At 34.9% G+C, this 12,886-nt stretch overlaps 1 pseudogene; it reads left to right on the top strand.

Moving 5' to 3' along the window:
- Positions 1–12,341: 12,341 nt before the first annotated feature.
- Positions 12,342–12,506, top strand: LOC135363719 (U2 spliceosomal RNA; annotated as a pseudogene).
- The last annotated feature ends 380 nt before the right edge of the window (positions 12,507–12,886 follow it).

The following is a 12,886-nucleotide window of genomic DNA, read 5'->3' as shown; positions in this document are numbered from 1 at the left end:
CCAGTCTAGGTCTAGGCAACCAAATGCTTATTGATGAATATATTTGTTATTTATCATACCTCTCTTAGTTTTTGTACTGTATTTCATATTCCATTCCCCTAAGACAGGAAGTTTAAAAGACCAAATTTAAAGATTATTAAATCTAATTTTGGTACCATAAATTTCTGTTATATTTGCCACGTTTGACCAACAGAAAGTCTTTGTTTATGTGGATATTTGTTCAAGTATTCTGCTGTTTGCCACATTGAAAAAATTGGCTCTTCACCAAAATATTTATGATCTGTAACTAATTCTTCCAGTTAAATGTTAAATCTTGGAGACATTGCAAAGATATTTAAAACCTGAGCTATGTAGTGAGTGAGGTAAGAGTTTCACTAGTTTTTATTTATTTCAGAAATTTCTTCATTAAAGTACTCAATCTCCTTTTTTTTTTTTTAAGATTTTGTTTATTTGACAGAGAGACACAGCGAGAGAGGGAACACAGCAGGGGGAGTGGGAGAGGGAGAAGCAGGCTTCCCGCCGAGCAAGGAGCCCAAAGCAGGGCTCAAACCAGGACCCTGGGATCATGACCTGAGCCGAAGGCAGACGCTTAACGACTGAGCCACCCAGGCGCTCCTCAATCTCCTTTTTTTTACTGCAATTTAGTAACACTGATCTTTTTTTTATCTACATATGTTATTTTTGCTTAGGATATTGTAATTTTCAGTTTATTAATAAAGATAATAGAAAGTGTGGGGCACCTGAGTGGCTCAGTCAGTTAAGCAGCAGACTCTTGTTTTCTGCTCAGGTCATGATCTTCAGGGTCCTGGGATCATGCTCTGCATCGGGCTCCACTCTCAGCTGGGAGTCTGCTGGAGGCTCTCTCTCCACCTCCCTCTGCCCCCCCCCACTTGTGCTTGCATGCGCTCTCTCTAGGAAATAAATAAATAAATCTTTAAAAAAATAAGGTAAAATAAAGATAATAGTGTAACACTAGCTTCCATTTGTACATCGTTATACAGTTCATAAAGGATTTTTATACACATGCGGTCATTTGACCTATTTAATAACCATATGAAGAGAAGAGCTAATTATTATTTCCATTTTATGGTTGAGAATACTAAGGCTCAATGAGACAAATGAGTTATCTAAAATATTTTTTCTAACTCTGCCACATTCTCATTTAAATAAACCAGGTTTCAAATGTTTGGTTAGGTTTTGTAAAGTCCTCCTATCAAGAAGTGTCATCATGAAGTCTAGCAACTATAAAAGCTCCACTCTGACTTGAGCCCATGTTTCCAGAATGGGGAAAGATCACCACATGAAACCTGGTTTTCAAACTGGAGTCAATTAGAGCATATGACTTACAAAATATGCCCAAAGTGGTATGTAGCTACCATTCACTGATCAAATACAAATACTGTTAATTGAATGTTTGTCTTAAAAGAGGTTTGGTAAAACAAAGAGAACAAAAATTGAAAAAGCAGTGACAGTTTAAGTAAAGATTCTTTAATATTGCATGTCATTCTGAACAGTTTTAAGGTGTGATCTATTTATTGTATGTATGTAATTCACCTGTATTATCACTAGACTTTCAAAACCTCAGAATGATTAGAGCTGTTATCACATGCTATAAACTACGGAGTCAAATATACAGGTCAAGTGAATTTTCTGGTGCCATAGAGCTAATATGAGGGAAACAAGAAATGAAGTCCCGTTCATAATATCCCATTAACTGTGTTCTTTCTACTACACTTATGTAATTTGTTTAGTCCTTATTTACATTGCCATGCACCAAAAATAAATAGAATCTCAACAATGACCCCCAAACTTCTGGTAAAATCAAAGTGGGCAGGTCGCCTCTACGATTCTCAGCAACTGTTCATTTAGTGTACATGTAATATGAGTGGAATGTATGGAAATAATAAAAAGTCCCAATAAAATAGCTCTTCTTAAAGGAGCACTCAGTTTGAAATGCACTAAGGATAAATAGTATTGAATAGAATTTCTGTATTCAGGTGGCACAGTGAGTCTGCCTGATTTAGAAGCCTGGTCAATTCAATTAGTGACGGTAGAGTCTTGTGTATTTTACCTAAACTTGGTGAGATTAACTTTTTTTCATTTTAAAATGGAGATTATGATAATATCTTCCTCATGAATGTTGTCACAATTGTAAGAGAATTTTTAAGGTCCATGGCCCATAGATTTACATCGTGATAATAAATAATTAGCAGTCATTAGCAATAGACAGTAATCTCTGTTGGGGCAAAGACCACGTCAATATTTGCACATCAGTATATGCTCAGCATATACTAGAGAGTCTTACTCTTAGTGGACACTCAAGAATTTGACCATATAATTTACCAAGGATTTAATTGCACTGATGATTTAAAGAAAGCCAAGCCTATTACTGGCTTTAGGAATGAAGTCTGATTGTTCTAAGATAATCACGGTAATCCTACTACCCCTGTCAGTTGATTTAGGAACCCAGGGTAAGTCGAATAGCTCACAGCTGTTTGGAGATAAAAAGGAGATATTAACCTATGTTGGCTCAATAATATTGATGAGGAGGATTTTCATTCCAGAGTGTGGAAGAAAGAATGTGTCACTGGACTTGAGCAAAGAAGCATACAATTATAGTTGTGAACGGCATCTATTTTACACCTATTAAGAGAAATAGAATAAAGCAAATAATTGTATGCCAAGGTGAAGAGAGAATGAAATGGCAATATTGAGGTGGTTAGCCAACTAATGCTAAACACATACTACCACTAGATTCTGTAATGCATAAGATAATAGATTAATTCATTGCTTTAGCTAATCTCTGTTATTGCAGCTAAAAGCAATTTAACAGATGGATACTCCTTGATTCTCAGCTTTTCAAAAAAAAAATTAGGAAAATGAAGGGAACTACTGGCAAAATAGCAAGAGAATTGGCTTTTTTAACCATATGAAAATTCCATTAAGTTTCCTTAGGTTTTGATTAAATATAGTTATAAAAAGAGATGATTGAGAAAGAGGATTGTCTATCCTGTAACTTTACATAGAAAACAACAGGATGACTATTAGAAAAAGTATGCCTTTATCTTGTAGCTCTATGCCTAAGGTTTAAAGCATTGTTCTAAAATTACTTGCAAAATCTATTTTCAAATCATACTGATACTCAAAAAGTATATAGACTTGTAGAAAGTTATGTATTTCCTTTCAGCTCTGTTCCTTGATATATAAAATGATAATGAGTAATTGAATCTTCGAGTGATTGTAAAGATTAAACAAGGCAACACATATAGCCTGTGTTCTTTGTCTTCTGTAATTAAAGTGTTTCTACTTTCTCTCTCAACATTTTTACAAGAAATATTTATTTGCTATAGCAATCAAAACCTAATAATCTTGTCTTAACTTTATACTCCATTTCTATTTGTAAAATAAATGTAATTCTTGAGCACTGTAATTACCGTCTATAAACTTATAGAATATTAAAAATAATTAAGATCCAAATTTTAGCTATTCATTTGAAACTTTAATTTATAGCACTGGATTTAGACTTAAAACAAACATCTTTTTATGAATCATCAGGACTAAGGAGTTCATATAATGTATACATTAAAAAAAAAAACAAAAACAGGACTGGGCACCTGGGTGGCTCAGATAGTTAAGCATCTGCCTTTGGCTCAGGTCATAATCCCGGATCGAGTTCTGCATCGGGCTCTCTGCTCCTTGGGGAACATGCTTCTTCCTCTGCCTCTCTCTCTTTCTCTCTCATGAATAAATAAATAAAATCTTTAAAAAAAAAAAGCAAAGGACTGAGCTATAAGGAATACAACTCTCCTCTCCAAAACCAATAACCTTGTGCAAGAGAAGGGCATGATATCAGAAGACTTGGATAATGCATTTTATCAGGATAGTTAGGTTATTCTGTATAATAAACTCTCAATTCTCAGTGGCTTCAAATATAAGACTTACTTTTTAATAATAATAATAATAATAATAATAATAATAATAATAATAATAATACATGTCCATTCTATTGGCAGGTTCATTGCAGCCAATTAGACACCCAGCCAGTTGGACTTTCCAGCAATGGAAAGTCCACCACATTGTAATCGTGCTAGCCTACAACCCGGCGACCAGGCCAGGTGACAACACGATAGATGAGATAATGTTCTAATACTTTCTTATTGGCATTTCCATAACTAAATCCTAGGTTTACAGTGCAATGTATAATGTAAATATATTTCATATTCTTTTTTTTTTTAAAGATTTTATTTATTTATTTGACAGAGAAAGACACAGCGAGAGAGGGAACACAAGCAGGGGGAGTGGGAGAGGGAGAAGCAGACTCCCTGCTGAGCAGGGAGCCCGATGCGGGACTCGATCCCGGGACTCCAGGATCATGACCTGAGCCGAAGGCAGTCGCTTAACCAACTGAGCCACCCAGGCGCCCATATATTTCATATTCTTAACCCCATGTCCCAGGTTGTAGACTTAAACACAAAATTCCTTAAACACTATATTATTCTGGCTAAGAAAAAGTATACCACAGCAACAAACAACTCCAAAATCTCAGTGATTTAACACGATAAATGTTTATTTTTTTTATTTTTAATTTGAGTATAATTGACACACACCGTTACATTAGTTTTAAGCGTGCAACTTAGAGATTCAACTTCCCTACAGTTTATGCTATGCCCACCACAAGTAGCTCCCATCTGTCACTGTACAATGCTCTTAGAATATCATTGACTACATTCCCTCTGCTGTGCCTTTTATTCCTGTGATTTATTCAGTCCATAACTGGAAGCCTGTATATCCCACTCCCTTCACCCATTTTGTCCATCTTCCCACCCTCCTAACCCCCTGGCCTCTGGCAACCATCAGTTGGTTCTATGTATTTATGGGTCTGATTCTGCTTTTTGTTTGTTTATTCATTTGTTTTGCTTTTGAGATTCATCTGTGAGTGAAATCATATGGTAGTAGTCTTTCTCTGTCTGACTTATTTCACTTAGTATAATTCCCTCTAGGTCCGGCCATGTTGCTGCACATAGCACTATCTCATCCTCTTTTATGGCTGCATGATGTTCCATTGTGTGTGTGTGTGTGTGTGTGTGTGCGCGCACACGCACGTGCTCACATTTCTCTCCCAAGTTCTCATCACATGAAGTTCATGCTGCAAAGAAGGCTAAGAAACACAGTCTTCTGTGTGTCTGAAATAGAGTAACAGATATCGGTCCATATAAATAATAGTTACCAGGAATATTTTTAAAATTGATAGAAATATGCCAATATTAGGCCAACACTTAGATAGATTTATTCACTCTAAGTCTAATACAGTCTAATGTTTTAGAAGATAATGCTAAAGATTGAGCAATTTTTATTGATACTGTTGTTTCTGTTTCTTAGTTTTTTCTTTCTTTACTAACTTTTTTCTTTCTTTTTAAGATTGTCTTTCCATCTTCTTTCCTCATGCAGGAGTGACTATTCAGTCTCTTCCCAGAGACTCAAGGAAACCCTGTCAAGTTTTCTGACTTTTGTGTTCAGGATAACACAAATGCCCAGTTCTGAATGAATGCTGCAGATAGGACTGTCTGTAGCGCCGGTAACTGAATGATTTTGAAATAACCTGGCCAGCCTGATTATCACTCTTATCACCATCACGTCACTATTACTCTGTCATAAAAAATACTAACACAGGGGTGCCTGGGTGCCTCAGTCAGAGTCTTGCCCTCTGCCCCTTCCCCAACTCATGCTCTCTGTCTCTAAGATAAATAAATCTTTAAAAGAATAATAACATAGACATATATATTTATTTGAACTTAGAAATAATTCTTTTTTAATTGTGATGTAATGAAATGTAAATTTAAAATCTGAAAAATCTGATTTTCTGAGAGCAGGTTTTGCTTTATCACTAAAAAGTTATATGACATAAAGCTATTTACCTCATAACTATTTAAAATCCATAATTCCATGAAATGGTGATTTCTGAATTGAATTTCTGAATTGATAACTGAAGTGAAATTTGTGAAATATTTGTTAAACATTGCCAAAAATGAATGGAAGTCTCAAATGGAAAAATGTCTTGTTTCAAAATTAAATGGCCTTTTTATTTTTTTTTAATTAAAGTTTTTATTGTTTCAAGTTTTTATTTAAATTCTAGTGAGTTAACATATAGGGTAATATTAGTTTCAGGAACAAAATGTGGTGATTCATCATTTACATATAACACCCAGTGCTTATCACAAGTGTCCTCCTTAGTACCCATTATCCATCAAAATTAAATGGTCTTTTAAATCAAAGTTCTGTCTTTCCCCTTTTTGCTGATATATGAAGCAGTTGGAAAAATTGGTCACCATATCTAATAGTGTCTATTTTTGTTCTCTTTAAGTTACTTATTTCATAAATATTATCTATTAAAAGATACCAATGCAATTTAATTAACAGCTTAATTAAAATTTATAATAATTTATATAATTGGCCACTTGTTATTAATTACATATGCATTTTATAAAAAGCATTGAACTCTATGAAAAGATTAAATCTCAACATACTGATATATTCAGTAATTCACTATTTTAAACATATGCAACAAGTAAATTAACATATATTTATGCTTTTTTTTTCCTGACACCTACATTTCACAGTTCTTTCTTAAATCAGTGATTGTGATATGTTTTAAAGAAGGAAATAACATTGCAAAATAAAAATGTGACTCATTTTTATGATTTCCTTTCTGCTAAATTACAAGTATCAGTAGCTACGGTTATGAGAAAAAATTTTCATCATTACATTGCACATCATACATTTCTTCAATGGATCTTATGTTTCTCTAATAGGAGGTGGTCTGGCATTATTTTGACCAGAAGACAAAATACCATTCAGAGTAAAATCAATTTATTTGTGTTTCTTATTTATAGAATGGTTTCTCCAAATTATAGTAGTGTGGGTTTTTTAGAGTCTGTAGCCATAGAGAATGGGAATCAGGGAGTAGCAGAGAACATTCAGTGAAGGGAGATATTTTCATGCACCTGGCACATTTCAATTAAATGTGCTCCTAAGGAAGCTTAATGGTCCAGAAGTTATCTTTTTAAATGATAATAACTAGCCCTTAACTAACTAAATGCTATACTTATCTAACAGTGAAGTCAGAATTTTCCACTTAGATCTCCTATTTTTTCTTAATATAAAATGCTGGGAGGGGCGCCTGGGTGGCTCAGTTGGTTAAGCAACTGCCTTCGGCTCAGGTCATGATCCTGGAGTCCAGGGATCGAGTCCCACATCGGGCTCCCTGCTCAGCAGGGGGTCTGCTTCTCCCTCTGACCCTCCTCCCTCTCATGCTCTCTCTCTCCCATTCTCTCTCTCAGATAAATAAATAAAAAATCTTTAAAATAAATAAATAAATAAATAAAATAAAATAAAATGCTGGGAAAATGGCGAGAGTTTATGTCTTTTTTTTTTTTTTTAAGATTGTATTTATTTATTTGACACAGAGAGAGAGAGAGAGCACAAGCAGGGGGAGTAGCAGAAGGAGAGGGAGAAGGAGGGTCCCTGCTGAGCAAGAAGCCAGGTGCGGGGCTCCATCCCAGGACCCTGGGATCATGACCTGAGCCAAAGGCAGACGCTTAACAGACTGAGCCACCCAGGGGTCCCTAGAGAGAGTGTTCATATGTCACTTTGGTTGCAAGACTTTCTTTCATTAAAAAAATTCTGATATATAAAGTATCAAGACTTCTCTCAATAGCAGGTAACAAATTTAACTCTGTGCAACTTCCATGGGCACAGAAAAAGTAGTTCCAGCAGTATGTCTGTAAGTTATGTGATTGCACTTCTCTGACTCCTTTCCTCCACTGGTTTTATATCAATTAAAATCTATTTAACATTGACTGGTTATACATTTTCTTTTTCTATTTACATAAATCTCCTGAGGAATTATTCTATAATGAGTCACTTGGCTTTTATACACACTAACACAGGATATAAATTTCAAAATGTACAAAATAATTTAGAAATTAATAAACGTTTAATGGGACAGTGAATTTCATATCAAAATATTTTTACATGAAATAAAACACTAACGTTATTGTAATTGATCAAATAAACATTACTGTAGAGATTTTAACTAAATTCTTCAAATAATAAATATACAAAATGTACTATCCTTTCTAATTTTAGGGCCATTTCATTGGTATAATTTTTAAAAGCCTAATTCAATAGTTCAAATATTTAAAAGCCTATTTTTGCTGATGATAGACAGGAGGACAGACTTTCATTCCCACCTTAACTTGGTCTTAATTATGGCTTAAAAATGTGGCCTTTTAATCTCGAATTTATTACTCAATCTTTGTGTGTTTCAGTGTCTCTGAATATGATCTGGTTTTAGTAAAAGTTGGATTAAGACTTCCACTTCCTGGTAGTTTGTAGCTGCAAAAGCTTGATAAATTACAAAATCACAGACTCAAATGCTTCAGCAAGAACTAAACGAATTAAAATTCCATAAGGAAAAAAAATCTTTCATATCTGTAGCTTTTATAAGGGCATTTGTCAATTTGAACAAAAGCTCGATGGAAGAAAGTGAGCTAACCGAGGCAGTGTTGCTGAGGGGACAGAGAACCAGGAGAGGTTTTAGTAGTCACATGGGGCTAGAATAGTAAAATTTGCGACATTAGGGCCCTCAAATACATGGAGGATTGTTTTTTCTAAAGACATTTTCTATATTTCAAAGTTGAAAGGTGCAAGAGAATGAAACAATAAAACAATAAAAATTCCCAGAATCATGTGGTGGCTAGGAGAAAAAGAGCCTCAAGAGGGAGGGCACAGACTACAAGTCAGAGCTGAGAGCCCTAGTGGGAATGATGAATTCATAACAGCAACCTGTAATTGCTTTTTCCTTGAGCCAGTTGCTGATCTGGAGCATAGAAGGAACTGAGAAGGGGCGCCTGGGTGGCTCAGTCGTTAAGCGTCTGCCTTCGGCTCGGGTCATGGTCCCAAGGTCCTGGGATCGAGCCCCACATCGAGCCCCACATCGGGCTCCCTGCCCGGCGGGAAGCCTGCTTCTTCCTCTCCCACTCCCCCTGCTTGTGTTCCCTCTCTCACTGTGTCTCTCTCTGTCAAATAAATAAATAAAATCTTAAAAAAAAAAAAAAAAAAGAAGGAACTGAGAAGTCAGAGAACCACTACTGGTGTTCAGACGATTGAGAAAAATTTTGGCAGCAGTGTGACTCTTGTCTGGTAAGATAAAAGACTTGAGGTTTCAAATACAAATTATCTCCCCCAGACATTTCCAAATTCTGAAGATGCCTAGGTGGGTGGCTAAAAAGTAAAACCAAATTTAGCCCCCCAGAAATCATAGCTGTAATTTTCATGACATGTGAGTATGGAGAAGACAAACACTTGCAAACCATCAAGAAAGCCCTTCCTATTCTTCACAGAGGTACCTTGTGAACCATACCCAAGACACAGGGCGAACCTGAGACTTGTAGACTGAGACTTACAAAAGCTGCAATGCAGCCTCAACCCAGCTCCGTCGATTATTGGACTAATTAGCACCCCCTCACCACTAACTCTACAGAGTAGAGTAGAAGAAAGACTAAATTCTCTTTTTCGGTAGATATGTGGAAGCTTTATATAAATTCTTTATATAATTTATATATATTTATATATAATCCTATGTATAATTTATATAAAATATGAATTATCAAGCATATGGTAAGTGAAGACCAGATGACATACCACTGAGAGGAAAAGAACCAGTACTAACTCTAAATGTAATCTAGATATTGTAATTAGCAGAAAAAGCCTTTAAAATATCAAGAAATTGATGAAAAGGTGGACAGAAGAGGTTAAAATATGTATAATTTTAAAGGAGAATTGAATTCTATTAAAAAATATCAAACAGGTACTCTGGAATGCAGAATATAATATCGGCAATTAACAATCAATACATGAAATTGACTGCAGAAAGAATATAACAGAAGAAAATATTGGAGAGCTATAAAGCAAGTCAATGGAAAATGTCCAAATTAAAACACACAAGGAAGAGACACCTGGGTGGCTCAGTCCATTAAGCATCTACCTTTGGCTCAGGTAATTATCCCAGGGTCCTGGGATCGAGTCCGACATAGGGCTCCTTGCTCGGCGGGGGGCCTGCTTCTCCCTCTGCCTGCCGCTCCCCCTACTTGTGCTCTCTCTCACTCTCTCTCTGACAAATAAATAAATAAAATCCTTAATAAACACACACACACAAGGAATATAACACAACAGTATCTGAGCATTAAAAATGTGAAAGACATGGTCAAGAAGATACTGGAAGTGTTAATGACTGACAATTTTTCAAAATTGATACAGTATCTCATAAAGTATCTCTTATGTCAGGGAATCTAAATTAGAATAAGCATATAGAAAACTACACCTAGGCATATTACAGTAAACCTGCTTAAAGAGAGGGAGAGAGAGAGAGAGAGAGAAAATCCTAAAAACATCCATAAGAAAAAGACATATTTTCTTCAAAGAAGCAAAAATAAGACCGACAGCTTCCTGAGAAAAAAGGGTGTCGAAAGACAGTAAGTAGTCGTCATTATTATTTTTAAAGATTTTATTTATCTATTTGAGAGATAGAGAACATGAGGGTAGGGAGAAGGGTCAGAGGGAGAAGCAGACTCCTCGCTGAGCAGGGAGCCTGACATAGGGCTCCATCCCAGGACCCCGGGATCATAACCTGAGCCGAAGGCAGACGCTTAATTGACGGAGCCACCCAGGTGCCCCAATAGTTGTCATTAAGTTGTTGAAAAAATATAGCTAGTATTTTATTAAAGCACAGAAAGGAAATATGTGTCAACAGGATGGAATTCAAAATTAAAAGTGATAGTGTCCCAATTTCAGGTTAAAAAAAAAAAAAGTTTACCCACACTATATCCTGTCTTGCTACTGAATGCAACTAAAAATCCTAGACAATATGCATGAAGCATCTGTCTGAGTTCTCTGAAACCTAAATACTGGAAAACAGATTAGGGAACGTAAAGAGAATGAGAATACAAATTACTGACCAGGAGAAAACACTTGCAAATCACATATTTGACAAAAACTTGAATCCAGAATATATAAATAACTATAAAAACTAAATGCAAGAAGGCAAAAAACCTAATAAAAATTTGGCTACATATTTGAAAAGACACATCATCAAAGAAGATTTACAGATTCCAAATTAGCATATGAAAAAAATGTTCAAAATTATTAGCCATTATGAAAGGAAAATTTAAAATCACAATGGATACACAGCTACATATCAGTGATGATATATTAATAATAAGATTAAGAACAAAAGTGACAATTACAAGTAATAGTAAGGAGGTAAAGTAATTGGAACTCTCATACATTGCTCATGGAAATGCAAAATATTATAGCAATTTTCGAGAACAGTTTGTCATTTTCTTATAAAGCTAAGCATCCACTTACAATATGATCCTGCAATTCCACTTCCAACATAGAGAAATGAAAACTTATGTTCAGGCAAAAAAAAAAAACTTGCACCAAAATGTTTATAGCAGTTTAATTAATTATCACGCCAAACTGGAAACAACCGAAATGCTCTTCAGATGATGAATGGACAAACACACTGTAGTGCATCCGTACAATGGAATTCTTTACAATGATATAAAGGAACAGATACTCATACACACAACAACCAAGGCAAATATCAAAAACATTGTGCTAAATAAAAGAAACCAGTGACAAAGTTTACATCCTCTACAATTACATTTATATGACACTCCAGAAGAGGTAAAACTATAGCAACAGAGAACAGATAGATAGGTTAGTGGTGAGTGATTGATTTTACTTCAAAGGAACAACATGATGAAATTTAGGAAAGTTTGGGAACTATCCAGTATCCTGATTGTGGTGAAGGTTAAATACATGTATGTAGGTTCTAATTCATAAATACCTGTAACCATAGTTATATGGAATTAATATGATATGAATTTGTATAATACATTATATATGCAACATATGTTATATGATTATAGTTGTATCTTGTAGAAAATGCATGGGTATATACATTTTCCAAAATTAATAAATACTTGAAATGTTTGAATTTTATTGTATATAAATTATATCTTAGTAAAAGTAATTAAAAACAAATAGCTTTCCTCCCAATAAAAATAAATGTGAAGAAAATACAATTTTTCACAAAAGTAATTGAGAGAATGTATCATTATTTGACTTGCATTAAAATTATGATACCTGGATAAAAATGCTGGAGTTAACAGTGGAACTATAGATACCCAAATATATAGAGTAGTATGCATCAGGTATTTAGTGGTTTAACATATTATATATGTTGAACTTATGTATATTAAACATATGTAGTTTTTATCGCTTCTCGGCCTTTTGGCTAAGATCAAGTGTAAACATATGTAGTTTTAGGAAAAATTGCTTTTGGAAGTACACAACCATCAAAATCAGATTGTTATTCAAAAGATATTTGGGGAGGTATGCATATTTTTCTTTTCAAATCTGAAAATAAATGAATATTATTTTAAAACTATAACTTTAGCTTACAAAGGAAATCCAAAATGGAACTTTAGTAAGAATATCATACAATGAATGAAACTGATCATAGTTCAAACTCTTCCATTTTATTTTTTATTATTTTTTATTTTATTTATTTATTTGAGAGAGAGAGAATGAGAGAAAGCACATGAGAGGGGGGAGGGTCAAAGGGAGAAGCAGACTCCCCGCCAAGCAGGGAGCCTGATGCGGGACTCGATCCAGGGACTCCAGGATCATGACCTGAGCCGAAGGCAGTCGCTTAACCAACTGAGCCACCCAGGCGCCCTCAAACTCTTCCATTTTAAAAAGAAAAACAAAAAACTCTTCCAGTTTTAAGGTGACTATAGGGTTTTGATATTTCAATAGC

The sequence above is a fragment of the Mirounga angustirostris genome, unplaced genomic scaffold (assembly GCF_029215605.1).
Source record: "Mirounga angustirostris isolate CCGP_5_RB_7025 unplaced genomic scaffold, mMirAng1.0.hap1 SCAF_2, whole genome shotgun sequence".
Classification (NCBI taxonomy): Eukaryota; Metazoa; Chordata; class Mammalia; order Carnivora; family Phocidae; genus Mirounga; species Mirounga angustirostris.
The sequence above is the reverse complement of the archived record's forward strand: the minus strand, read 5'-3'. Positions and strand labels throughout refer to the sequence as shown.